The sequence below is a fragment of the Indicator indicator genome, chromosome 1 (genome assembly GCF_027791375.1).
Source record: "Indicator indicator isolate 239-I01 chromosome 1, UM_Iind_1.1, whole genome shotgun sequence".
NCBI lineage: Eukaryota > Metazoa > Chordata > Aves > Piciformes > Indicatoridae > Indicator > Indicator indicator.
In genome coordinates, this window is record NC_072010.1 from 90,964,559 (window position 1) to 90,989,417 (window position 24,859).

Sequence of the window (24,859 nt, forward strand, 5' to 3'; positions counted from 1 at the left end):
GAGCCCAGCACAGATATGAAAGATTCTGAAAATCTGTGTGGGCCTCCTTCATGTTCCTCATCTCCTTCTATAAAGAAACAAAAATAACATACCATTTCTACAAACGCAGCACACATAAGGTACACATTTAGATCACTGTGCAAACAATTATCAACTTTTGTTCAAGGCAGGAAAATAGCACCCTGTGCTACAGAGGGGGAGAAAGACAACAGAGGTCTGAAGTCACCCTGGAGTAAGGAAGGGATCCAGATCTCTGGGACAGACTCATCTGTGGTATGAATACTAATGCTAGCCACAGTTAGGAAGGTCAGGAATAACTGGAAAAGTTCTCACCAGCATGATCTGGAGGTTCATCAGGTGCTAGATATAGATAGATAGATAGATAGATAGATAGATAGATAGATAGATAGATAGATAGATAGATAGATAGATAGATATAGGACAAGCAGTCATCTTTCTGCATGTCAAACAACTCATTTCAAACCACTAAACAAATGGCAGGACACTGCAGCAGAAGCAACCCTTAGGAAGGACAAGACAAAACACCTTTACAGTCATTTTATTTTGCATCTGTTTTGGCTATCTCAGCTGTTGCCCTTTGCCTGACTGAGGGTGTCACATGTTCCTTTTCCTCACCTAGGAGACCAATCTGTCACTAGGGCCGCTCAGCTTGTCCCTGCCCCTCAACGTGTTTTCTACCCCTTTTACCTGCTCAGGGCATGGAGACCCAGTGGCAGCAGGTGGGAGTAGAGCCCACATCTCCTACTGCTCACAGCCAAAATAAAAAGCCAACCAACCAAAAAAAAAAAAAAAAAAAAAAAAAAAAAAAAAAAAAAAAAAAACCAACCAAAAAAACCTCCCTCCACCCCCACTTCCCACAGCATCTGGTTTCTCCCTTACATGCACAGCATCACTGTTGCTAAATTGCAGCCTCAGGGAAAAGGAAAGAAAGAGGCCCAAAAGGCAGCTAGGAAACCCACCGTCCATTGGCCTCCCTCCATGCAAGGCGAGCGGGCTCCTTCTGCTGCAGTGACTTGGCAAGAACACCTCGCTCTGACTCAGCACCTCGCTGGCACCTCCTGTCAATTATGCCCACAAACTGCTGACACCACAAAGGCTTTTTGCAATTAGGATGCAACTCAAGGCAGTGGGATGCCTCATCTCCCCCACTTCACCTGCAGCTCTCCCCTCCAGTTTAGCCTTTTCTGGCTTAGAACTGGAGTTACCAGGGAGGATGAATGGAGGAGTGGGAGGGGGGTGTTAGTGCAAGATGGGCATCAGGGTGGGTGGGGGAAGCCCAAGATGGACTCATTCTGCAGATAAACAGACAACTGCTGTGAATGTGGTAACTGAAATGCAGTTGCACCTAAAAAAAAAGAAAAAATAAAAAAAGGAAAAGAAAAGAAAAGAAAGAAAGAAAGAAAGAAAGAAAGAAAGAAAGAAAGAAAGAAAGAAAGAAAGAAAGAAAGAAAGAAAGAAAGAAAGAAAGAAGAAAGAAAGAAAGAAAGAAAGAAAGAAAGAAAGAAAGAAAGAAAGAAAGAAAGAAAGAAAGAAAAAGAAAGAAAGAAAGAAAAGAAAGAAAGAAAGAGAGAAAGAAAGAAAGAGAGAAAGAAAGAAAGAAAGAGAGAAATAAAGAAAGAAAGAAAGATAGAAAGAAAGAAAGAAAGAGAAAGAAAGAAAGAAAGAGAAAGAAAGAAAGAAAGAAAGAAGAAAGAAAGAAAGAAAGAAAGAAAGAAAGAAAGAAAGAAAGAAAGAAAGAAAGAAAGAAAGAAAGAAAGAAAGAAAGAAAGAAAGAAAGAAAGAAAGAAAGAAAGAAAGAAAGAAAGAAAGAAAGAAAGAAAGAAAGAAAGAAAGAAAGAAAGAAAGAAAGAAAGAAAGAAAGAAAGAAAGAAAGAAAGAAAGAAAAAGAAAACCAAAACTGAAAGCAACTACTGGGAATAGAGATGAGAACAGCAAGAAGAGATGAGACTACATAAATAAAAGCTACTGAAAAACTAACATGGAGCATTCCCCAAAGAACAAGCAAAATGCAAAATGCAGCCTTGCTGCAACTACGTGCAGCTGAGAAACAGAAACTGACACTCTGTGTCTGAGGCATTTTCAGCACAGGAGAAGGAGGTGCCATTGCGGATGAGTCCCATAATAAGGGCCCAGGGCACACCAGCTGTTTCAGGGGCAAAAAGAAGGGCTGCCCTTGACAAGCCAAGGACATGACAATTCTGCGGAAAGACTGAGGCTATTCTGTCCCTCAGCCAAGTAGCCAAGGTCCTCTTACCCTCTCTGAGCCACTAGCTCCCAACTTGGCCAGAAAGCCAAGCAGGCTTGCAGGCTAGCATGTCCACAGCCATCAGATACATTCGGGCAAAATCATGCCTAAACATCAAAGTTCAAACATACTCAACTGTGGAAGAAGACCAGGAGCCACACAAGCTCATCACTGCCCTGCAGGAGCCCTCTGGCACCCTCTCTCACAAAGCTTCACTAAAACATGGTCTGCCACCCATCCCTGTCTCCTTCCCTGAGGGTCACAGGGTGCTGCAAACACCCTATTGCTGGGACAGGTAGTAAGAAGCAACAGAGAGTAATGCACAGGGGCCCAAGGGACTTGGAGCATTCCCTGCAGGAGCACTCAGGGATCTTTTAACCAAGGAGCAGCACTGTGTTTTTGGAAATATCACTTCAAACACAAACATTTCGTACAGCATGGGTGATGCTGATAGATCACGAAGGAACACAGGTCAGAGGAGGCATAATCATAGAATCATTAAGGTTGGAAAAGACCTCTAAGATCATCAAACACAACTATCAACCCAACAACACCATGCCCACTAAACCATGTCCCAAAGTGTCATCTCTACACAGTATTTGAACACCTCCAGGGATGGTGACTCCCTGAGCAGCCTATTCTAATGCCTGACCACTCTTTCAGTAAACAATTTTTTCTTATTATTCATCTTCCCTGGTGCAACTTGAAACCTTTTCCTCTTATGTGAAGCTGAAGCAGAAGTCTCCAAGTACCATTTCAGTTTAGATGCTGGCTTTTGCAGTGAACCATTCCCTACAACCACTTTGTACAACACAGGAACAGATTAAGTGTCCAATATTTCTTCTATTCCATGGGCCCATGGCTGCACAATTCATCATGAAGTAATGCTCTACCTGGAAGTATAGCATGGACAAAACGGTAGAGATATGATGCTGCTAGATGAATGGATTAGAGATCAGGAGGAAATTCTTCCCCATGAGTGTGCTGAGACACTGGAACAGGTTTCCCAGAGAAGTTGTGGAAGCTCCAAGCCTCAAAACATTCAAAGTCAGGCTGGACAGCACCTTGCGCAACCTGGTCTAGTAGTAGTCTCTGACCGTGGCAGCATGGTTGGAATGAGATGATCTTTAAGACCCCTTCCACCCCAAACAATTCTATGAGCAATGCCCAAATTCCATCTAGATAGCTGAAGCTGAGAGGGAGAAACCTTAACTAAAACTCAAATCTCACTACAGCAACCTGGATTTACCAGCGGCCTCCTGATGCACAGCACAGTGTGGACTGAAAGCAACGGAACAACAAAGTCAAAGAAAATAGTAAAAAAAAGTGACTTCAGCAACCTGTGCAGGAATTAGCTAAGTGTCACAGTAGGTTACGATTTTGCAGTGTCTTAAAGAGTGTAGGTAAGGGTTTGGAACAGTCAGTTCCAGGGCATTCACAAGCCAAACCACCTCAATGGATGCAATGAGCAACCTGAGTCACAAAGTAACGGTGACTGCTACATAATCAAGTTTAACTTCCCCTGTGAGAAAAACACTAAAAGAGCTTTGCATCATGCCTCTTAAACATTAGAAAAGACAATAAGTAAAAAATGGTAAAAATAGACCAATTCCAATTGCAGAGGAATTATAAAGTTGTTACACTGTGTATGGTGGTGTGTTGAAGGCAATCTCAGCATCATCACTGAAAAGGTACTTGGTGCCCCTGAACAACAAAAAAAAACAAACAACTGCTGAGAGACAAGAAAGTACATTGTGTGGTCAAACAAAAGGAACAAGAAGTCATTCAGTCTAAACATTTGCTTCATAAAGATGGTAGCTAGGCAGGCTGAGAACAAAATTGAAAGTCAGTTTGAAAAAGTAAAAAACAAAAAAAAACAACCAAACAAAAAAAAAACCCAATCATTTCAATGTATTGAAAGAACAAGTCAAGAAGTACTGAACACTAGGAGAATGACATTTGTCAAGTAGCTGTGCTGCTAGCAAAGGCAGGCAAGTTCTTGCTAAGCCAGGTGTTTCTTGAAGTTAGCAATGCTTGCCCCAAGAGAGGATACAGGTTAACCTGGAATTAGCAGCAAGGATTGGTTAAACCAGCCAAATTCCCTAAGACAGTAAAATTATGCACCAAGAGACAAACCAGCTTAATCTCTGCTCAGAGGAACTTGTGGCCCTTCAATCTACTTAAATTTTGGAAGGAAAAGGACAGGAATAAGTGATTAATTTTCAGTCATTTGAAAGTACACCTGCTAAACCATTCTGGGCAGGATGCCCAGTTTGGTGCCAGCCTCATTCCCTGCTTGCCTGGGGTGGGAACCATTAGCCCACCACCCCAGCCTCCTCCCCAAGAAGGGTTCAAGTCACCCAGGTTCAGGCTGAGTCCAGAGCAGCTGCCCCACCATCCAGTGCTCAGGCGTGGAAGCCCCTCTCCCCCTGCCTTTCCTCTGGCCCTGATTACAAGGGATTAACCCCCAGGTTTCGTACCAGCTCTAGGGTGGTTTAATCTATTCCTTAATATCTGGAAGAGAGACAGGAAGCTGGCAAAGTGATTTGGTCTAGCTGAGACAAAAGAAGATTGAGAGACTTTCCAAGGGATCTGACAAAGCTCGGCAAGTGGGCAGCAAGATGAAATTCAACATCACCAAACAGACAGTAATAAGAACTTGAGAGAATAATCTGAACTCCTCAGATACCATGGGGCTCTAATTCAAATGTAATCACTTAAGGAAAATATCTTGGTATCACTGTGAAGGGCTCAATGAAAACATCTGTTCAACAGACAACTGTGGTCAAAAAAAGCAAGCAAGCTGTTAGGACATCTAAAGGCAGAAGCTGAAAAGGATGCTGGAAGTATTAAAATGCCACCATGACCACTGACAGCTCATCTGCAGCTGGAATTCTGCTTAATTCTGGGTGGCACACCTGAAACTACAGAGGGCAAAGAAAGGATTCGACATTTACCGGTCAATAACTGGTCAAGTACAGTTAAGATCGGGGCAATTTAATCTGGAATGGAATTACCAAAAGAAAATTTAAAAAGGCAAAAAAAAAATATGAAATGAAACAGGTGTTTCTATGTTTTGGGTTTTTTTGTTGTTGTTAAATTTTGTTTGTAGAGCTTTGGGGGGTTTGTGCTTTGTTTGGCTTTTTGCTGGGTTGTTGATTTGGGTTGATTTTTTTGGTTTGGTTTGGTTTTTCTTTGTTTGATTTGGTTTTGAGGTTTTGGTTTTGTTTGTTGCTGATTTGTTGGTTGGTTTTGTTTTTGAGAGAAAGATAGAAGTTTGTCCAACACAATGGAAGAGCAGGAAATTTGACCAGGCTTAAGGAACTTATGATTATTCCTTCTCCTTTTCTGTTTTTCTGCTTATTCTACATAACCCATAATTAACTACCAGAAATGATTAGCTCATGTTATTGTAAAAAGTCAAGAGCTCAGCAGAAATCACCTGCACATTTATAAGGAAACTGAATATCCGCAGATATGTCAGGTAGAATGAAAAAAAAAAAAAAGGGAAAAAAAGAAAACAAGAAAATAAAAAGGAAGAAAAGAAAATAAAAAGGAAGAAAAGAAAAAAAAAGGGTTAAAAAGCACAACAGCACCACACCCTCATGCTTCTAGGCATTAGCCAACTTCTAATTAATGAGGATTAGGAAGCAATCTCCATAGTGGGCTTGGAGAGAGGGTGTACCAACCCACTTACTCTTGGCAGACACCATTAATATGACAGGCAAGGGAAGAGCTCAACCAGGCAAGCTGTGGTAGTTTTAGGCTGTACCTTTAAAATTTTCCACAGATCTTGAACAGAAAGTAATAAAATGTAAATAAATCACCATTGGGCGTAAAAAGGAAAATAATGATAGTTCTAAACAATCCCATTGGAGAGATATCCACTGTAAGAGTTAGTTGGTAAACAATCTTTCTCTCTTTTGACTTCCTTGCTCTGGGAGATACTAACTTTGTGCTTCTGCTAGCTTCTGCTGACCTTAGCTGCATTGTTTTGGCTAAGTTCTAACACCTCTCTGTTCTTTCCTCTTGTCTCTTTGTGTCTAGGAGGGTAAGGAGGGGTGCAGGTAGTGGGAAGCTATTAGCAGCTCCCCTGCTTTTTTTGGCCAGGGGGTTTCTTGTGCTGTTTATAAATCGTAAGTATTGTAAATACTGTATATTTTGTACATATTCATTGCATTTCATTGTAGATTGCAGGTTTGCTTGTAAATACAGCTTCATTTGTTTCCAACTGGGCTGGTCTGGCAATTTAATGCTGGGGGGAAATTTCAACCCACCACACAAGCCCATGCTGTTTTGAAGGCTGAGATATGGGTGCCCAGCAGGACTGCACAACAGCCTCCCTCTGATAACTGAAGAGGATGCAAGATGGGGTTACTTCAGCTTAACCTTGCAGCTGGAAATTCTATATTGGTTGCTTTGGAAGTGGAAAGAACTTGCCTGAGGAAAGAAGAGAGGATGGACATTAATTGCTCTGCATTAGTAGAAGAAATACCTGGAGAGTGTCCAGAGAAAGGCAAAGCTGGTGATGCACCCAGACAACAGGTTTTATGAAGACCAGCTGAGGGAACTGGGGTTGTCTAGGCTGCAGAAAAGGAGGCTGAGGGGAGACCTTCTCACTGTCCACAATTGCCTGGAAGGAGGTTTTAGGGAGGTAGGGGTTGTTTTCTTCTCCCAGGTAACAAGTGATACAATGAGAGAAAATGGACTCAGATTGCACCAGAAGAGGTTTAGATTACACATTAGGAGAAAGTTCTTCACTGAAAGGGTTCTCAAACACTGGAATAGGTTACCCAGAGAGGTGGTTGAGCTCTCATTCTTGGAGGTGTTTAAAAGACACAGAGGTATGGTGCTGAGTGACATAGTTTAACGCCAGACTTGGTAGAGTTAGATAATGGTTGGACTTGACATGAAAGGTCTTTTTCAACCGAAATGATTTTATGATTCTATATGACTATGTTACAACAGGGAAGTGGAGCATGGACATCCTGTGAAATCAAGAGATAATTGGCTTGAGTAGGCATTGAAGTCCAGAGCAATAAGGGCAACTTGCAGTACTTGCCTAGCACCAGACACCTGTTGGATAATTGTTTGGTACCAATTGGTCATTGATGGGGGGTTGCAGAAACTCCCCACATCTTATTGTGTTGTCCCCTCCACAAAACGGCATTCCTGGCTTTAGCATTTTTAATAAAACCAAAGCCCAGGCATAAGTAGGTGGTTTCTCATGCTGATGGCTTGTGAAACACTATCTACCTCATGTTCAGTAATGAGGATGTGAGAAAAAAAGAAGAAAAAGAAAGCATAAATTTATTTCCCTAAGTAAGCAGCCTGATCAATCTAATACCAACACTGCACTTGAAATTAATTTCATGCAGATATGCAAATGCACAAGTTCTGCTGTGCTGCCAGGAGAAGAGATGTGAGATGTGGCTCCACACATGCACAAGTAATAAGAAAGGGAGCTTGATTTGCTAGTCCAGTTCTGATTCCAGAAAAGGAAAAAAACCCCAACCAACCAACCAACAAAAAAAAAAAAAAAAAAAGAAGAAGAAAAGAAGATGCTATATTTCACAAATAGAAACTTGTCTTACTTTGTATGCCTTATTCTGCTTCTTTTGGTGCAGTGTTCTATAGCGTGAGGAGGAAGGAAAGGACGCACAGGGCAATGCCACATACATGTACATGGTGTTTCTATACATGTGTCCAGATGGCAAAAAAATAAAGGACAGAGACTGTGAGAGATGCTAACAACTGCTGAAAGTTGGTTTTTATCACTGCTGTTTTTAAATACTCTGTAGAAATAAAAACAAAAAATACCAACCACTCAGGCTTTTACTGTAGATACTTCCACTAAACCAAATCTTAGCAAACATGGGATGTTTTGTAAAATCGTAAACGTATTTCAAAAGAAAAGCAGGGGGATGGGTTGTCATAAATACAGAAACATCAGATCTAAGAGTCTGTGGGATTAAATTATTTTACTTTGCAGATAAAAATCTTTTTGCTTAGGCTATTTTCTGTATTGTAATACAATTCTACGAAGAAAGAATATTGGTTGTCCTAAGATGGAATTATCTCAAAAATTTCCTTAAAAAATCCACCAAAGCATTTAACTTCTATTTCCATTCAGAATTAAGCCAAATTCCTCAATCCTGATGAAACAGAGCATTTGTCCTCAGTCTAGCTCAAGAAATAAAATAAAAGATAAAAGGGTAGAAGCCAGAATAGTCACAAGTGACCCCCAAAACCAAAGAACTGAAAACATACAAGGAATGGGGGGGGGGGGGGGGGGGGGGGGGCAACCCACAGTAGTTCACTGTGCATAATTAATAATATTGTGCTTTCTCCCCGGTACATAAAACATGAAATATTTGTGAGAGAAAGGTGAGGTGGCATACACTAGGAGCCCTGCAATTGTGACTTCTCCAAAGGAGAGACTGGGCCCATGTCCTACCTGACAGCAAGCAAATCATTTCATCTCAGTACACTTCACTTTTCCAAGCTATAAATCAAACTGACTGCCCTCACGAAGTAAGTTTGGAGACTCTCAATTAGATACTGTTCGTAAATGACTGTGCAAACACAAGGCAGTAGTAACCAGGGAACTGTCTTTGTTATACTACTGTCTATTAAACAACCAGGAGCTAAATTTCCCTCTGAACATTTACAAAAGGGAAGGCAGCATTAATGCTCCACAAGCAGAAAACTACAAAGAACAGATTTTCAGTGCATGCACTTCTCCTTGAAACAAACTGTGTTAAAAGCACTTTACTTAAAAAGCACAATGATAGTAGCATCCTGCTAAATATAGATGACTCACCACAATTTAGTAGTGAACATCCCTAAGGAGTACCATTACAGTGTTGCTTAACCTGCTGCATAAATTTAAGCATTCTCCTGTGGTTACGGCTTGGACCGAGACACTCAAGACTACTACCAGTTGACCTTCAGTGGGTCATGAAGTCTCTCTGATTCTGAGCCTCACTTTCTCCATCTGTGCTTAGTGTAACAACAAAAACATCACCCCAGAGAAGGCAGGAAAAATAATTTCTAAATTCCTTAATGAGTTGTTCATACCATATTTTGTACATCCATATTACTACTGAGCAGCTAAATATAGCTGTTCTTGAGGCACTTTGAGATCTCTCCTGGAGAAGGGAGACTTTCAAAATAAAACTGGGTTTTAGGCAATATTGAAAAGTTAAAGAATCCATTTCCAAAATAAGGAAAGGATGCCCACTTCAGAGACACAAGAAGTAGTTAATGCATCTGTGCCTACTGCTGGGGACCAAGGTCAGGTCATGAGCGAAATGATTTATCTACACGTCACAAAACCACACAGCTTGACACAAATGGCAATCTGTTCCAGGGGAAAAAAAATTTAAAAATATAACAAAATAAAAATGCATAGGCATGGAAAGGAGGAGTGAGGGACTGCTACAGTCATCTCTGGCTAGGGCTGAGGACTTGGTGCAGGGCTGAGAAGGATAAGCAGCCTAGTGCAAGGGTGCTGCAAGGCCAGAACTTAAATGCTCAGTTTCAGCTGTGATAACCTCAGACTGGCAGAAGGGTGACTTCAGGTGAGGACTGGAAACATCAACCTGTGTGAAAAGTTGCAGATCAGCTTTTGCATTAATGCAATACTGCCAGACACACACACATCCCCTATCATGATCTTGCAAGATCCAGCTGCAGCAGACTAACATGCTGACATCACACCTGTTGCAATACAATGTAACAGGATTCAAACATCATACAGTCAAACAAACAAACAAACAAAAAGGTTCTGCAGTTTATCAGTACCCAAAGTGTAATTTCTAACACATCTGAAAATTTGGAGTATGCTATTTCTAGCTACGCAGCAGGATTGATTTGCAAGACCAGCTTTGATTTCAAAGCTCTACACAGAAATCCCTGCCATCTTCCATTAAACTCTAGGGAACCTGAAAACAATATTATTTTCACAGAAGTTATTACAGTCATAATGCTTTAGAGGGAATGCAGAGAAGCTGCTTCTGCCCAAGGAGCATTAAACAGGGGTTTTACAGGCCCAAAGAATGCAATCATCTGGCTCTGGCTAAAATCTAATAAATAAATAAATAAAAAATCTGGCTAATAAATAAATAAATAAATGAGAAATCATTGCTATTCTACAGATTGCAAAACAACATAAGACAATGAGAACTATAACACTTGATTGGCATTTACTATAAAGTCTGACACTATTTTATTACAGGCATAAAGTGAAAGAATGGAAAAATGACCTCCAGGGGCCTTTTTCCCACCACCACTTTTCATTTGTTTGGCATTAAGTATTTCTTCTGAATATACTCTCTCACAGCTTCTGTTCCTTTAACTTTTCAATCTTGCACCTTTCATTTAGATTTTGCTTTGCACACAACCCCATGGTTTTTCTTCACCATCTTCTAAACCAGTCTAAAGCCTCACAAAACAGGGAGGTGAAGGGGGTGGGGAGGTGTGTAAAAAAATTAAAATAGAAACATTTAAAAAAATTCACTCTTCTTAACCAGTCCTGGTAATCCAGAGCAGAATTACACTTAGTGATCTTCTGCAAATGCTTAGAAAAAACTCTCTCATTTTTATTTCCGCTTTCATGAGTGTCTGTTCCTTATACCTTATCAAGGTTTTAATTTCAAATTCAAGAACCACTGAAAATATTTTTGTACTTTCTAACACAGAGATAACTGCAACACAGCTATTTTCATCTACCAATGTCTTCTAAAAAAACTTTTCCTGAGACAAAAAAAGACAAAAAAAGAAAAAAATCAGACACAGGTGGTTCATTCAGATAACCTCTAAACCATAAATGAAAGAACAAGAAAAAGCATCACAGAGAAATATTTCATGGAAAGGTGTGTTTCTGTGCCTTGTTGTCTCCATTGTCATTGTCCCTATATGCCCTCAACAAAAAAACAAACCAACAAAAAAAGGTATATAGGAGTCAATCTTCTTGCTTAATGTGGTAGTTAAACATCCCTTTAATTTTAACCTTAAATCATGTTATCGTTATATTTTTCAAAGAATATCACATAACAGAAATGCTTCATCACTTATATACCTCCAACTGCAGTAGGCACAGTGACTTTCTAGATAGCTATGCCTTGGCAATGTCTGCAATTTAAAAACTGTGGCATAGAGAACCTGAAAGTCATTTAACTCACTTTTCAAACTTGAAAAGTTCTAAAAGTAAACAAATAATACAAAGTGTGAAAGAGCTAAGATTATTTCTTTCAGTTAAATGATAATACACATTTCTCTCCATCATTCATCTCATCTGCAGGTGCAATTTCCGTTTAACACATGGGACTCAGACTCCCAAATATCTTCTGAGGATGGGACTCAGGGTGCTGAGGCATTTGTGGAGAAATTCACCTTGTCCATCATAAGCCTTGTTTCTTGACAGGTCATAGAATGGCCTGCTGTACCAGACAGGGCAACGAGAGCCAGGCACTTTTGCCCAAGCAGCAGACTTCATCCAGATCCCAACATTACAGAAGTTTCATCCAGACATTGCTGAGATGTCTCTGGTATTCTTGTGGGAAAGCCCATAATTTTTTACTGTGCTCCCACTCTCAGGGATTATCCTCAGCAAGTTTCTCAGTTTTCTGGCCACAAAGGTGACCAGCAGCAACGCCCATATGGCTGTGCACTGCTCCATGCTGAGCAGACCTCCACAAAACTATTTCATGGACCTCTGTACAAAAGAGCAGACCTTGAGACAATCACCTTGTAAACCTTGGTAAAATACAACTAAGGAGACCTGTTCTGAAGTTTGGCATGACTTGAAAGAAGGCGTTGTCACCTGATCAACAGTTGAGTCTGAACATTTTGTGCTTTGTAGTTTCTTCTGTTGCCCTTCTCACAGCATCTCTTGGTACTCTCCAGCAATGCACTAAGTGATGTGAGTAGCATCTGTCACATGCAATTTATTTTCTCTCCACAGAGTGGACCAGGGTACACACCTTATTTTGGAAGGGCTTCTGGGAGCAGGAGGTGATGGAGTGGTTCGGGTCTCTCCACATCCCCCAGAGGCAGGCTCTTATCTTAGAGCTGAAGGAACCCACCTGGGAAGAGGAGACAGGAGAGGACCCCCGGGGGACACAGAGGGTTCCTGACAGCCTGTCACCATCTCTGCAGAAAGTTCCCTGCTGCCTCAGGGCCTGAAGGATAGATCAGAGTTTTTCCACCCAGGTAAGCTCATCAAGATGTTAGGCCCTGACATCACTGAGCACGACCTGGAGCCCAGTTTAAAGCAAGTTTTGCAGCACCAAAAGGGAAATAAAATAAAATAAAATAATAATAGTAAGAAGGCTGGTGCAGGGGAAGCAGCAAATAGGAACCGAGCGGAGCAGCGATCCTTCCCTACGCCTGCCCTGCAAAAGCGCTAACCCGCCGCCGCATTTCCGAGCATCACCGGTGGGACCACGACCAAAACTTCCCCACCGGGGCATCGGCGTAGGGTGGGCGCCCGGGGAGATGGGGCGGGCGGGGACCCGTACGCCCCATCCCCCCCAGGCGCCCACCCCACGCCGATGACCCCTCAGTGGGTACCACGCTCCGTTTCCACCCATCCAGCACTCACCTCGCAGGGCCAGAAGCACGGCCAGGGCTACCGGCACCCACCTCCCGCCGCCTCCGGGGCTCAGCCGCGTCATGCCGGGCCGGGCGAGGGGCGCAGAGCGGGCCGCCGAGCCCTGCCTTTCCCCGCAGCCGCAGGTGCCACCGTCACCGCCACCACCGTTAATGGTGGTGCCGCCGCCACCGCCGCCGTCCCGGGACCGCCCGCTCGCGGCGAGGCTCCGCCGTACCCCAAGCCCCGCTCGCCCGCCCGGGGAGGGCGGCAGGCACCGGCGGCCGGCCCGAGAGCGCAGCCTGGCGGCCCCGAGCAGCCCCCGCAACCCGCCGGGCTGCGGCTGTCACCCCCCGCACGGCGCCGAGCGTCCCGTCCCGGCGCACGGCGACACGGTCCCAGCACCCTCCTTCTCTGTAGGGGCCAACCACAAATTGGGGGGATTCTCGACTCCATCACTACCCTCAACCCGCCTCCAACCCGGTGCCGCTGCATCCACAGGGATGCTGCACAGGTCAGGGTGTGGAGTTGTGTTCCTGCACAGGCTGGAGATGGCAGCTCCTAACACCTTTTTCATCTCATAGAGTCATTTGGGCTGGAAAAGACCTTTAAGATAATCGAATCAAATCATTATCTAACTCTACCAAGTATTGCCCTAAACCGTGCCCTTCAGCACCACATCTCTGCATCTTCTAAACACCTCCAAGGATGGAGATTCAACCACCTCCCTGGGCAACCTATTCCAGTGTTCGAGAACCCTTTCAGTGAAGCTCTTTCTCCTAATATCCTATCTGAACCTCCCCTGGTGCAACTTGAGGCCATTTTATTTCATCCTATTGCTCGCTACTAGGGAGACCAACACCCACCTCACTACAACCTCCTTTCAGGGAGTAGCAGAGAGTGAGAAGGTCTCCCCTCAGCCTCTTTTTCTCCAGAGTAAACAACCCCAGTTCCCTCAGCTGCTCTACACAAGACCTGTTCTTCATACCTTTCACCAGCTTTGATACCCTTCTCTGGACCTGCTCCAGCACTTCAATGTCCCTCTGTTCTGAGGGCTCCAAAACTGAACCCAGTGCTCAAGATGCAGCCTCACCTGTGCTGAGTCCGGGGGTCAATCACTTCACTGGCCCTTCTGGTCACACTATCCCTGATATCAACCAGGATGATGTTAGCCTTCTCGGCCACCTGTGCGCATTCTGGATCCTGTTCATCACCCTTAGGTCCTTTTCTGCTAGGCATTTTTCCAGCCACTCTGTCCCAAGCCTGTAGTGTTCATTCATGGGGTTGTTGTGACCCAAGTGGAAGACCCAGCACTTGGCTGTATTGTGCCTCGTATTGTTGCCTCAGCCCATCAATCACTGCAGCAGCGTGTGGGTTGCTTCTCTCCAGAGCTTGTCTACAGCCACATGGAAGAGTGGTAGCACACAGCAAATTATTTGGGATGCAGCACTGCTGCAGAACATGGTGTAAACATTGCTGATTTCCTGCTCAGAGGTAGGAACCACCCTAACTCTGCTATTCAAGAAAGGGGGAGACAGGAGCATTCAGCACACAACAACAACAGAACAAACAAAGACAGCTGTTCGAGTTTGGGCCCTGCAATACTATGTAACACATGAATCACCAACAAGTTGTGTCATTTCGGGTCACAAGCTTAAGTAATTGCAGTTCTTAAGGCTACACAGAAAAATCAATCAAAACCCAGCACACTAGTAAAGTGTGCATATAGAGGGTGGGGGGAGAGGAAAAGAGCCCTTTACAAATTTAGGGTGGTCATTCTGTGCAAGAATCAAATCCGAGAGCTTGTACTGACTCGTTGCCCATGGCCAGATCCCTGTCCAAATCTGACCACCTTAGTTTTGCTTTGTGAAGAGCATCAGTTTGGCTAGAAAAATCCTGCAATAATTCTGTGCAATTGCTTCATTCCCCTACACAATTTGCTCACCACTAAAGCATAGCCATGCAGCCTTTGCACCGTGTAGGCAGCCAATTTACCTTGTGAAGCTTCTTCCTACCTTCCTCATAGCCAGAGGCCCTGGGAGCATCCCTGTGGCCAGTCTATGCTGTTGCTCAGCACCTCTCAGCTTTCTGCCTCCTCAGTTTCCTCAAAAGCTGCACTGAACCTTTCTGTGGCTGCACGCCCAGTGAGAAGGGCAGAGCTGCACCTGGGGGGGGTGAGGATAACAAGGAAATAGTCTGGGGTAGCAAAACAGAAATTACTCTAAGCAACATGAAAAAGGTAAGTTGGTGCCTGTGAAACAGTGAAGCTGGAAACCAGCTACCATCTAACCAGCCCAGATTAAACTCTGCTTTACCCAGCATCAAAGTTTGGCACTCTTCTACCCAAAGGTTAGGAAAAAAAGTCACCTCAGCAATTCAAGTTTACTGATTTTCTTGGTTCTGGGGGGAAAAATTAGTTTATGGGGTTTTGTTATTGTTGTTGTGGGGTTTTTTGCTTGGTTGGTTTTGGTTTTGGTCTTTTGCTGGGTTTGTTGTTGTTGTTGGGGCCTTTTTTTTGGGGGCGGGAAGGGGCAGAGCTGGTGGGTTTGGGGTTTTTTTTAAGAGGACTATGATTGACCTGCTCTTATCAGGCAGCAAAACTGCTGACTCTCACACAGACTGGAATTTCATTCAATGAGTGGTGGTACAGTGGGGTGAGAAAGCAACATGGTGACTCAGGGTATGTGTCCCCAATCTCTTTCCAGGTTGGTCAGGTGCCTGCTGCATGTCCTTGGGCATCAGACCTGACAATGTGGTCAGTTTCACAAGTCTAGCACTCTCACAAAACACCCTCCACTCCAGACCTGCCATAGGCAGCCAGGCTAAGAGATAGTTTGCTTCATTAAGGAGCTAGTTCTTGGCAAAGGCTCAAGCAGCTGAAGCATAACACTTCAGAAAAGCACAGAAGAGAGAGTCATAGCCCAGCTGTTTCCCTCATTCCCCAGCAATATGGGGACTGAAGTTTTCTCAGACTCCTTTAGATTGTTTCCCTTTCCTTCAGCTGTCCTGCTATAGTTTTCATCTAGAACAAGAACAGAGGAACATTATGTTCTTATTGATCAGAAGCAGCTCCAGGAGACCCACATCCTCTTTGGGTGCATACAGTAATCACCTGGAGGAACACAATGGGTATGCCCACACTCCTAGCTGCAAAGAAAGCCCATGAATGTTTCTTGCAAAACATAACCTCCTCCAAAGACAAGGCCAGAGACCAGAGAACACATTGGGCACAGTGGCCTGGCACTACCCTTACTCCTTCAGATGACTTCCAGGGATGAAAACATGCAAAGACAAATCAAGTCAAAACAACAAATATTGCATATTCTCACCAGGACTGCTTTCCTGATCTACCAAGAATTGGGAGCTATCTTGACCTAATGGAAATAAGTGTGTTTTTTAATATAAACACACACTGCATTTGGCAAATGCCACCCCAGCTCGCCTTGGACTGTTCTTTGTGCCCTGCTGTGCATCAGCTGGCAGGTAAACAGCAAAGAGCAGTTTGCCCTGTACAGTGGCTGAATTAATGTGTTTCCTGAAGAGCACAGTGAGCATAATGTGCATCAAGAGCCTGGTGGTTAGAGAAAGCATTTGTGCTCAGAATGGACCCAGGTGACTCCCTTCTGACCCAAGCTGGTGGGAGCACAGAGTATTTTAACCACCATTAGGATATGGTCACCACAGCAGATACTGTGCCATACCTGCATAATACAGTGACACAGCAAGTGGCTCTGGCTGCTTCTTGCAGCAACTGCAAGAACAATCTGTGGCCACGCTCCAGAAGGATGGAGCAGCCACAGGGAATAATAATCTTCAGACGCACCAGTCAGTCCTCTCACCCTGGCTCCCCCTCCACCTTGCCACCACTTCCAAAAATAGCTTGCAGATTGTACAGAAAGGATGTGGACAGGGAGATATTGTTCCTGGAACTCTGAATTTCCACTTGAGCTGCCCTTGAGCTTTCCCCAAAATATTAGGCTTGTGCCAACCATTTATTCAGTGAGTATAGAACACTGCAGTCGGGTGGATGATAGAGCTAGGAGTGGACATATATTTGCTGCTCCCAGCAGTCTATTTTCCTACCACTAAATGCCTATACTTCTTCCTTGGCACTGATTGAATAGCATGTAGCTAATAGAGGAGATATGTTTGTGATATTCCAAGCATCCGATGCTGGCAGGTGACCACTGCAAGACTCAGTTGTGTTAACATCACACATGAGAACAGAAATGGGATCCTTAAACTGAATGGCCAATATATCAGCCAAAACTTTACATGCTAGGCTGGGTAAGGAAAAAACAAGAAAAATAAAACCACTTCTCCCTAGTTTTTCTTTTGAAAGAATTATGATAAGTAATGCAATTCTCATGTCTCAGAGAAAATCATCTTTTCAAATTAAATTTGAAAAGGCTTTTTTTTTTCTTTCCAGGACAATGATTTTTTTTTTTTAATTTCCTAAAACATAAAAGAAAACAAACCCCAAAAAAACAACAAACCAGTGAGGATGCAGTCAGGCTCAAGAACTACAATAGATGCCAACTCTTACATCACCTTTGCTGTGTCCCAGCTTGTTACTGGGTTATCTATTGTCAGATAGGAATTTATTGAAGGTGACATTGTTTACAAATTGATGAAAATCAGCTACAGTGAAGTGTCCTTCCAAGATACAAAAAGATGGATAAAATTCACTCAGTTGATCATTAATAACTTCAGTCTGTGGATTGGTTATCTCCCTTTGACAGAGGAAATGGAGTTCACAAATTGAACTGGTTTAATCCTATCCACGAATATGACAGACCTTCAGAGATACATCCAATTAACTGTCTCTGTACCTTTTCAGTAAAAAAAACTAAACCAAACCCCTAGATTTTACTAAACACCTGCATATACAAAGCAGATGTCATTAACCAGAAGAACAGTGATACTCATTAACTCATCTATCCAAGGAGATTCTTTTTCTCTCCTGGCCACCGGGATGGTTATGTGGGGATACTGTCCCAAGTACAAAGGTTTGTGGTTCTGGGAGCCTGTGTATGGGAATCAGCAGGAGCTTCAGGCCTGGGAGAGGTGGGTATTCACTAGCTACTCTCCTCTGCCCTCTCTGTCCAGAGTCAGGTGCAGCCTGACTCATTGTCAATGCAAGCTTTTGGGCAAGCACTGCCCACGTGCTGGTCAGGATAACCTGATGTCTGCCATAGCAATGCCTGCATGTCCATCATCTAGTCAGATTTTGAGAATATTTGAGTGAAACCAGCCCTTGAAATAAGAGGCAAGTTTCTGTACTCCTTCAATACCAGATGGCAGGAGCGGATGCGTCCATGGAAACCCAGGTGGATTAGACGTGCTTTCAAACTTCTCGGTGCTGAAGTATGACACTACACTGTTTCCTTCTCCAAGGCCACTTTGATCCACACCTCGAAAGCAGTCTCTGCCTGTCCTCACTTCTTCAGATGGGAGCCACACAGCCAAGCTTTACAGGCTCCCAGAAGCTGAGCTAAGGTACTGCTTCCCCTAGACTTTTCCACCCTCATGGGCACACTGGTTTGTCTGGTTTCCTTATCACAGGTATGTAATATCTGTGACACACCAACTTAGTGCACTACAAGGTGCTCCTCTCCTCAGTAGCATGGGGAATAAATGTGTTTCTGTACTGTGATTGTTGGAGCATCCCTCTGCACTCTGCACTAATCCACAATCCTGTCAAGTGTCTCCATCTTTTCTACAGCTTCTGGGTTTTCCCCGGCTGCTCCCACAGTAAAAGCAAACTTCCTTAGCTACAAAATTCTCTCCTCCTGCCTAGAGAACCCCTGTTTACATCATCATCACCAACAAAAAAATAATCAAAGCTTTTTATTCAATATTTTGAAATCCTTCATCTTGCTCACTCCACTCCCCCAAATCCAGTTCATGCAGACTTGTTTGGAACAAATTGCTCCCCCTCTAGGGTTCAACTAAATCTTTACTTTAGACTCACTGTTCTTGCTGTGGTTAATAACTGCCCATTGTACCCTGTCAGGTACACACTGCCACCCTTGATAGCAAATGGTGGATGTTGCATCCACGCAAAAGCACTTTGTAGTGCTGCCATTTACATAATAACTTCCTAAATTGTGCATCGACAGATTTCTCCCAATCATTACAGTAGGTGAATTAAATCTTCCACTAAACACCAGCAAATGGTGGTAATGACAAGTCTTCTAAGTAGCACACCCCATAAAGCTCAGAAAATGGAAATCAATCACTCTTCTCTTTTTTTTTTCCCAGAACTGCTGAAAGAATTTATTACATATAGCTGTGACAGAAAATAAATAGATGACAAAATTGAGAAGATATACACTAAAATTAAGACTCACATGGATGTATTCCCAGAGTTGTGATACAAAATGGGTCTTCAAGAATCTTGTTTAGTAGCAGTATTGCTGTGATGGTCTAAAGATATGTGAGGTGCAATAACTTCTACAGAGAAGCAATAACTTTTATTAGACCAGCTGATGTAGCTGAAAAATACCAACACGCTTTTGGGCACATTGACCTGAAGAAGGGCTTCCATGCTTGAAAACTAATCTCTTTTTTTGTCCCCTTATTACATCCACTGGTCTAATAAAAGAAACTGCAGTTTTCTGCATTTCTTAACTGTTTGATGTTCATTGGCAGGTAGTAACCACACAATGTTTTTCAGCCACTTACTTGCTTTCTCCTATGAGGACTAAAATTTAATAAAGAGCCCAGGAAAACAAGAAGCTAAAACCCTTGTGCCCATGGATATATGGCCACTTTGCTTAATCCTGGTGTCACTAACAGTGCCTGTATCAAAAACTTGGGGAAACTAAACCAAACCAAACCAAACTAAAACAAAACAAAACAAAATAAAACAAAACCCAAAACAAAACAAAACCAAAACAAACCACACTTTTAATCCAACCAGGTATCTAGAGAGGATAGAGATATCCCAGGTAATGGTGAAACCCTGGAGACATACAGGACAGTCTGGAAAGCACAAGGTAGATTTTCACATCCAGCAACCACCAACTTTGCCAAGTCTATAGAGCAATGCTGGCATCTCTGTAGCATCCTCACGGCTGCTTCCAGTTCAGTAGGGTTGCTTGGTTTAGGGACAATTTTGTCTGTTACTCTGCAGCTGAGCAAAGAATCTCTGATGGACTGAGACAGGAGAGAGCTCAGATCTTTGGTATATGAAGGGCAATGTATTCATGGATGAGACAGGTGACCCATGCAGTGATGATGGGCATTATATATATTACTGTCCTAAAGGTCATTCTGGGCAAGGTTTCCCTCCTATAAAGCTATAGGTGCTAGCTATTACCACCATACTGAAGTGACAGATTTTGTAGAGCATGTCCTTCATCCCTGTCTGTCAGCATTTTCATGGAAAAAGTGCCCAGCATTTTACAGGTCTGACTTGATCCTCCAACACAGGGAGTCAACCACATCTCAAGGGTGACTCATCCAAATTCTAGGCGACCATGTGGCAATAAATTAAGTTCTTCTGTTTAGAACCCTCATAAGAATACAGCAACATAAGAATAAAACCTAAGCTTGCATTCTTACACAACCTGCTGATTAACATTTCTAGTTGCCCATGCTCCACTTCAGACTCAAACCTCCCCTTGTAGCAGCATTTGCTGTGCTGCTGGGAAACCACCTCAAGCCCATGCCAGCTGATCTTCCTTTCACCTGTTCTGGAAGGAGTCTAAACCACCCTATAAATCATTGCTGACAGGAATGCAAGTTTCCAAGCTATTATTGACAGTATTGCCTGTCGTTGCTTAGTGTTAGCCAAGGGCCACATGGTGTTTGTCAGAGTACATGGTGCCTGAGGAGTTAATGGCATCTTGGATGCACATAAATTTAGCTCTGCTGAACATGCTGCTTTGGCACAATATGCCATGGCTTCCTACACAGGGCAGGCTGTGTATAATTCACATTAGCCTGGTCCCGAAAGGGTTTGTTTCACAGAAAAGAGAGAGAGCAGAACTACTTTTTCTTAGTGACCTTACCACACTCGCTACATAAAAAAACAACTGTCAGGTGAGACCATTAGGGCCAGAATTTTAAGCCAGAGGAAGGTGGTCCTCAGGGCTGACTTTGGGACAGCAGGAAGGATTTAAACTCTGCCTTTTCCACACTCCAGAGCCAGGAAATCCTAAGAGCATGAACTATCATACACTGTTGGGGAGAAGAAGAGTAGCTCCATCTATAACAGAAGGCAGATTTGCATTTCCCATCACAGTCACACAACTACTGAAAGTAAGATTTCAAAACATGTTCACCAATGTATAGTTAGGGATTATAATCCCAGCATCCACTAACTAATATGGGGAGGAGTACAGCCTCTCTCTTTCTTTCTCTTTTGCGCTGGAGCTTTTAAATAAGTCGGTAAATAGGATTTGTAAGCAACCTTTTGATGTTCACATAATAAGTCCAGACACTCGTGTCCCATGCAAACACAATGCTGCCAGAAGGTTTTGCTGCTGAACCTACTCTCAACCAATTTTTGCTTCCCTTTATGTATACAGCAAGACATTTTCTTCTCTCTCCATTCACAGAATGGTCATTATAACTTGCAATTACAGCACCAACATCAGAAAAAACCTCAACAGGCTCATGGAAGATAGTGTCCTCTCAGTTCAAATCATGCTTTCTCAGGGTCAATGAAGGAATGTAGCTATAGTCCCATTATTTGCTTTTAATTGTGAATATAGGGCTTCAGTTCCCAGAACAGAGTGTTCAGCCCTGTGCCTTCCTTCATCCTTGCCTTCATTTAGTGGTGCTTAAAAAATGTGTGCTTAAAAAGCAAAGTTGAGTTGTCTAAGTGCAAAGGAAAGTTTCTTAATTAGCACTCAAATCAAAAGGGAGGAGGGAAAATGAAGTTAAAATGTAAAGTGATTTAACATTTTCAGACGAATCTCTTGGACCTTCCCACCCTCCCTCCACCTCCTTTTTTTGCCCCTGAATCTACCAAGGCAGCAGCATTTTGGACCAGTTGGACTGAAGAGTGTTGTCGTAAAGCACCACATTGGGCCTGCCAGTTCATTTCACCCTTGTGGCACTAATTTATACCAGTGCCTGGTCAAGGATTAAGCTCTCCATCAAATTTTAACAGCCCCTTGTCCCTTTAACAGTCTGATTTCTAGCAGGAACCCTACTTAGACCCTGGATATCTCTATGGTAACACAACAAGATCGTTTTGTTCTAGCTCGCAGCATTGTGTGCATATTGAAAAGCACAGTGAAGGTATTTTGAAGTGAGGAGTCCAGATCAGCCAATTCTGAAGCCTTGCAAGAAAAATGATTATGCAAATTAAACTCCCAAAGGTGAATGACAATGAGTGCTTTCAACAACGATACAGTTCCAGTATGAGAAATGAAAGCAGTGGTCGCAGCAAGGTGCCTCACTCAGCAGTACAGAATCCACTACACCAGTTCCCTTTTTTGCTTATCTTAGCAAAATGATCTGGGATAGAATGGATCACACCAACAAAACTATTTCTGGGCTTTGTAGCTGTTGCTGCAGCACAGCCAAGACTGAGCATAGCCAGTGCCTGCGAAAGTCAAGTCTTCAGGAACTGTAACAGGGTCCTTCTCACATTAAAAGAAGGAAAATAAAGGTGCAACAAATAGTGCCCTGATCTGAAATTTGGACTAGCAAAATTAGCCATTTAAATGTTTGCTTGCCCCCAATCACAGATATTCCCCTAGTGCCATCTGACTTATGTTTGACAGCACACAGAATCACAGAATGGTCTGGGTTGGAAGGGACCTCCAAAGGTTATCTAGTCCAACCCCCTCTGAAGTAAGTAGGGGCATCCTCAACCAGATCAGGTGCCCAGCACCCTGGATGGTTTCTCTCACTTGCTAGTTTCTCCAGAAAATATCTCAAAAGGAGCCCTCTTGGCCAAGAGCTTTGTCTCATGGAATAAAAGTTGGAAGGGCAGGAGAATATCTCATGCCAGAGAACACAAAGCTGAGACCAAGAACATTGCTTGATTTTAATTTTTGCACAGCTATTCAAGCTGAGAGCCACTGTTCCACTCAAATTCTTGCTATAGACAATATGGAGACAGACCTTGTATGCAACTCCCAAAATTACTGCAAGTGTAATTGAAGTCTTAAGTCTAACCAAAGAAATATTTGCCTAGATCCAATTATTAGAGAGAAAAAAAATAAGGACTATTATCTGGGAAAAATCTGAGTAATAATATAGTTGAAGTTCTTTTCCTTGCTTCCTGGCAAACATCCCATCTTTCTCTTCGCAGGGAGAAGCACAACACTAATACGTTCTTCCTTCTCCATCTAAGGTCCATTGGGAGCTGGGCTTATACATTTTCTAGCCGCATTTTACATCTCACTTCTTCCTTGGCTGCAAATCCACACTGCATCCAGATTTACTACATATGCGGAATCTTTACACATGCTGGATTTTGTTCTTTTTTTCTCTTTAATACTGGTTCTACACAGAGCTTGTATCTGTATTTTGTTTAACCTGATCACTGGTGAGCTATTAATAGAGAAAGGGTCTACATTATTATCCTGCACCTCTTTTCTCATCACCCTCTGCTTGTTCTCCTCTGTATTGTATCCTCTGTCCTCTTTTAAGGCCTCTGTTATCACACCATGTCTGCATTTCTCTATCTTGTATCAGATTGAGGCTGTCCTTTTGAAAACAGGAGGTTCCCAAAAAAAAGACACAAGGTAGTAGCAGTTGAGTGTTGGCCAGCCAGAGAGAGTATGTTCTGCTGAAGGAATACATAGTTCTTCAAATCCAGCTGGAGAAGTACAGAGGATCAGACCTTTTTTTTTAATCAACTGGAGTTTTCAGTTTGGTAGCACACTGTCAACTCGATTTAGCTAAATTAAGCCCTTAATTACAGATTCACTTTTTTCTTCATCTCGTGTTCTTCAAACACATGCACTGGACCAGCTTGGGGGGGGGGTGGGGGGGGGGTGTGGGCTTAATTACCAATGGGCCCTGCAGCACAACTGGAATCTGAATATGAAATAACGCTGAGAAGTCCTAGTTACCAGCCTGAGCATTATTCATGCTCTCTAGACTCATATAAGACTGATCATAGATCAGATCCAAGTTTTTCAACTTAATTTTTACCAACCGTGTTTTCCTTCACATTTCATCTTTTTATCAAGAGCTTCCAGTTTGAGCTTCTCAGACAAAAAGTTTAAAAGTTTTTCTTGAAGTTTAATTCAAGAGTTGCCTATGAGACAACCAAGTTGAACAAAAAGATTTAAAAAAAAAATCCTACCTCAAAAATATTCTCAGATTAACAATTTGGAAGTCAACATTCAATTCAGACTAGGTTGCTCAGGGCTTTGATTAGTCTTCAAAACCTACAAGGACACAGACTCCATAACTTCTGAGCAACCTATTCCAGTCATTAAATATCCAGAGGAAAAAAAGGCCTCTCTCACTCTTCTTGACTACTTCTTCATATGCTCTCCTGCCCCTGGTCTCCTCCAAGCTGAAGTAGTCCATCTTCTTCAGCTTCTCCTTGTTCTCACATGTGGTAATGAATCAAAGCTTCTACATCAGTGTGACAATACCCAATCTCAATCAGATTTAATTAGTAGAGAAAAAACAAGCTCATGCTGGTTACAGGGCATGCTAACCAACTCAAGTTTTCTCCAAGTGGTATCTACACTAACATAGTTAAGCAATTTAAAATGTGTTTAGAACAGAAGAGGTCTAAGTGACTTCCCTGGACCTACCACTGTTTGAAAGATGATGCAGGTACTACTGAATTTGGGAATAAGTTTACACTTACACGAAGGATTAGGTTTGCGCATCTTGGACTGCTGGTCCCAGTGGCTCAGGGTACCTTTTTCTGAAGTTATCCTCCCCCATCCACTCAACTACCAGTTTAAGATGGCACAGATTTCTTCTGAGTATAGAAATACCAGCCTCAGTTACCAGGGATACTCTGTTCTATAAAGATTACCAAGAGGTGTCATATTCAAGGATGAATC